The 4943-nt window shown below is 39.2% G+C and overlaps 1 non-coding gene across 1 annotated transcript; it reads left to right on the forward strand.

The window, feature by feature from the left end:
• The first annotated feature begins 3674 nt into the window (after nucleotides 1-3674).
• On the forward strand, nucleotides 3675-3748 carry Trnat-ugu. The gene has a single exon. It is a non-coding gene; the product is annotated as a tRNA-Thr (tRNA).
• Nucleotides 3749-4943: the final 1195 nt, after the last annotated feature.

Here is a 4943-nt window from a genome sequence, read left to right on the forward strand (position 1 = left end):
GCATAGCTCGCGTTCGGTTGAAGCGGTATTGCATAGCATATTTCATGACAGGTGGATTGGTCTTCGAAGCACCATACCAGCGCCCGCACGTTCGCCGGATCTGACGTCCCCGGATTTCTTTCTGTGGCGAAAGTTGAAGGATTTTTGCTATCGTGATCCACCGACAACGCCTTACAACATGCGTCAGCGCTTTATCAATGCATGTGCGAACATTACGGAAGGCGAACTGCTCGCTGTTGAGAGGAATGTCGTTACACGTATTGTCAAATGCATTGAGGTTGACGGACATAATTTTGAGCATTTATTGCATTAATGTGGAATTTACAGGTAATCACGCTGTACCAGCATGCGTTTTCAGAAATGATAAGTTCACAAAGGTTCATATATCACATTGGAACAACCGAAATAAAATGTTCAAACTTACCTACGTTCTGTATTTTAATTTAAAAAACCTACCTGTTACCAACTGTCGTCTGAAATTGTGGGCAATATGTTTGTGACTATTACAGCGCCATCAATCACAAAGCGAAAAAAAGTGGTCCAACTTAAACATTCATATTTCTTTACGTACTACACGAATATGTAACAAAATTGGGGGTTCCTATTTTATAAAACGCAGTTGATATCCGTTTGACCTATGGCAGCGCCATCTAGCGGGCCAACCATAGCGTCATCTGGTTTCCCCCTTCAAGCTAGACAAGTTTCGTCTTAGTAGTTTCTTCGTTTGACGCCTATTTCATGAGATATTTGGCCCGGTCACGGTCAATGGACCACCCTGTATATAATAAAGAGCGTGAAAACGTCACAAAAAGAATAATCTGGGGTTACAGTTCTCACTCAAGTTTACGAGGTCGATTAGTGCCAAGTACAAAAATTTTATTAACACCTGCATAGCGAGAGCATAAGTGACATTCATATGTTAACTGAAGACGCAGCACCAGAACAAATGTATGTAGGTGACTCCTTTAATGAGACTTTTATATTTACTGAGTGAGTCTCTGGCTAATAATTCTCCACATGTGAACATAAAGATCATTGCCCGTCACACACGTCAACTGTAAATAGGGAAGTGAGCATATAATAGAAGGCAGAAGACTAACAGATGCCATGTGACAGGGATTACAAGGAAGAAATATCCACCACGGGAAGCTGCTGATATTAAAAAGGTGCTGTAAAGTAAGTAAGAAAAATGAAAATTTATCGATAACATACATAAAACCGTGTATAATTAAAACTTGCTATGTAAGTGCCACATAGCGGCGTGTGTCCACATTAGAAATGGCATAAATGTGTCTGTTCTTTATGACATTATCTGACGAAGTATAACTAATCATCATTACATTTTTATAGAAAATTACTCAATCATGGAAGTACCGAAATGAACACTATATCTATAATAATTTGTTCTCATAGTAGGAGAAATCTCGAAACCTTTCGGAAAGGTGTCTTGGCTTTTACGTCGTTGTTCAAAGGAACAGCATGCCAGAAACTTTTAGTAAGATACCTTTCGTATGATACTGTGTTGTCGACATTACATAGCTAGCTGACTAACACAGTCTTTATTTCTTAATACGTAAGTATAACTTTCTCAGGATTGCAATAATTTTTTTTTACAGTAGGTTCGCTATGTTGCAGTTTCCCTGAAGTTACTGGAAACTACTTTGTTGTATTTCATATTGTGTGGAGCAGACAACACCTCATAAATAATATTTGCTTTATTTTTGCCCCCACTTACTTTTGCTGAGGTATGGTTTGTCCCTCAAAAGTTATTGTACGACGGAAGAAGTGCTCATGTTCCATGTGGCTGTAGCTTGTTTCACACGTGTGTGCGTGTGTGTGTGTGTTTGTGTACGTAAGTCGCTAGTTACATGCCTTTTGTTTCTGTCACCCGAGCTGTTCTTGTAACACACGTAAGCTGCTATTAGACGAAACGTAGAGATTGTCACCTATTGTGACTGTCACACTTACTCACTGTAACACGTGACACACTGTGTATATAGTCTAAAATACCAGTCACTGAAACCGTACTGGACCTTATCATTTTATTTGCTTTCCAGTGCACTTTGCATCCTACAGAACAATTCGGGTGTTTTCATTGCTAAACTTTGTACCAGAGAAGACTGAGCTATGATTCAATCTAGCCGTAGCCTATTTTTTTTTTACGATTTGCAAGCCCATATTGTTGTTATGTTGGTACTTTTCAGACTTGCAAATGCGTCTATAACGCATGTTTTTATTGTAACCCAGCTCACGACTATAATTCCGTAATATATTTATCCCTTATTCTCCTGTTCCAAAACTCTCTGGCATGCGTGAGTAACTGAATGTGGATGTGTTTCATTTTGCTGTACGGTGGTTTAGTCTGCTGCAGAGAATCAGCGGTAGTCTTACAGAATGGCCAACCCTTGTAGTTTTCAGGTTGGCAAAAAGGTTTGTTCCCCTTGTGTGAAAGTTACCGGTGTTAGGTTGGTCGCGGAAGTCTCATCTCTTTTTGATATATCTAACTCTTTGAGAGAGGTAGGGCTACAAGCATCGTTTTCAGTTATAAGGTGGCGATAATTTTGCACTCATCTACATACTTTGCCGTGATTTACAACCGGAATTAGGTTTCATTTGATAGATTGTACACCGTATATATTGTAACCTCCCCACAAAAAATTAAAATAAATTCTAATTTTAGTGTAACCTCAGAACAAAATTGGTTCCCATTTATAACCTCCCTACAGAAATTCATTCACATTTAACCTCCACACAAAATTTGTTTCCCATTTAATGTACCCACAAAATTCTTTTCTCATTTAATGTAAGCACGAGACAGAAAAATTCCTAAACCTCGTAATAAAAAAACATATAAATTCAGTAACCTGGTAAATTTTTGACGACAGCAGTGCTGCGTCATGGCCCTGTAAGATCATTCTGAATAAAAAGCAAAAATTCTTACCTCAATAAAGTCGCCAACTATCTGCTCTTACAATAGCTTTTTCCGGCACAGCTCTGTGCAATGCTGGCCTATAGATTTGTCATTTATGAAAGGAAGCAACTGATTTTTCTTTTGCAACAATCGGAATGGATTGGAGAAATTAGAAAATTCTTTAAATTGAAATGAATGTTTGTTAGAAATTACTTTATATGACAAAGATTATTATTAGGACTTTTTAAAAGATTTACATGGGAGTTCACATAACATTACTAGATATGCGCGAGGCTGCTTTTACCTTATACTATAACGCTCAGGCTCCGCCATCGCTGCACCACGACCGGCCCAGCCAACACGATACACCAGACTGCTCACTAGCAACAACTTACTGCTACCACCACACAGTTCCTACTGCATACAACACTGCTCTCTGGTCTGAGATTCTCTTATACCTTACATATCGCAGCCAGCGCGTGAGCAACCCAACTAAATTACATCTGCTTCAGTGCGCTAGCAACAAATTATTTAATCATGGACCTCTTACAATATGAATATTTAAAGAAGACTCACATTGTCACGTACACCGCGTAAAGAGTTGTTACGCATATTGCATGAAAGGTGGAGTGTCGTTATTATCAAAACGGCGTAATGAATGTATAAGGTACATTACATAGGCGGAATTGTGGACAGTTGGGAATGTGAGTCTCACGGGAAGCGTGCAATGGATAAGCCCCTGCAGTCGCGCTATTCGTCTGTGACCTCGGTGGCTCAGATGGATAGAGCATCTGCCATGTAAGCAGGAGATCCCGGGTTCGAGTCCCGGTCGGGGCACACATTTTCAGCTGTCCACATCGAGGTATATCAACAACACCTGTCGGCAGCTGAGGGTTTCAGTTAGTCATCATTTAATGAATGATTGCCTATACTGGTAGATGTTGGAACGCCAGTGGAAATGAAACGGCAAGCGTACTTCAGGCCCTGGGTGGAAAAGGCCGCACAGGTTTGTTGATCCTGCTTAACAGAGGAAGTAGCCCTAGCCGGACAGTCGGGGCACCTGAGCGCTGAAGCACAATAGCGTGACGGCTGGCCGGCCTTGTAGCTAGGCCAGAAGGATAACCGGAAACTGAAAATCTAAGAGTGTGACATGATCCACACAGTCAAATGCCTTGGAAAGATCACAAAAAATACCAACTGGTGATAATTTGTTATTTAGGGCTTGTACTATTCAATGGGTAAATTTCTAGATAGCATTCTCAGTCGAGTAACCCTTCCGGAATTCGAACTGTGACTTGCTGAGTAAGTTATTTTCACTTAAATGTGTGACTACTCTTGAATACATAACTTTTTCGAATATTTTGGAAAGTGGAGTCAGGAATGAGATTTGTCTATAATTATTTAAGTCACGCTTGTCCCATTTCTTATGAAAAAGTTTGACAATTGCATATTTCAATCTGTCTGGAAAAAATCCCTGTGCCAATGAAGCATTACATATATCACTAAGGACTCCACTTATTAAATTAGAACAACACTCCAAAATTCTGTTAGAGACTCTATCAACACCACATGAGCTCTTGTTTTTAAATATATTTATAATTCCCTTAATTTCAGTGGGGGATGTCGGTGCTATTTCTAAAGACCTAAAGTCCTGGGGAATGACATTTTTAACATATTTTTTTGCTTCTTCAACTGAACCCTTTAACCCTATTTTTGCTGCTACATTCAGAAAGTGAATGTTAAAAATAATTGCAACTTGTCAATTGTCACTCACAACACCATCATTTAGCTTTATTGCTATGGCATACTGTGCACTGTCAGGTTGCCCATGTCCCATTTGACAATATTCCATATAATTTTAATTTTATTATTCGCTTTATTAATTTCTGTCAAAACACATAAGCTTCTCGACTTCTTAATGAATTTCCTTAAAATATTACACTATCTTCTATAGTAAGAAAGTAACGTCGGATCCTGACTTATTGCCTGTCCATATATTTCCCTCTTTCTCTTACACAATACCTTAATTCAA

This window comes from Schistocerca piceifrons, chromosome 2 (genome assembly GCF_021461385.2).
Source record: "Schistocerca piceifrons isolate TAMUIC-IGC-003096 chromosome 2, iqSchPice1.1, whole genome shotgun sequence".
In the NCBI taxonomy this organism is placed as follows: Eukaryota; Metazoa; Arthropoda; class Insecta; order Orthoptera; family Acrididae; genus Schistocerca; species Schistocerca piceifrons.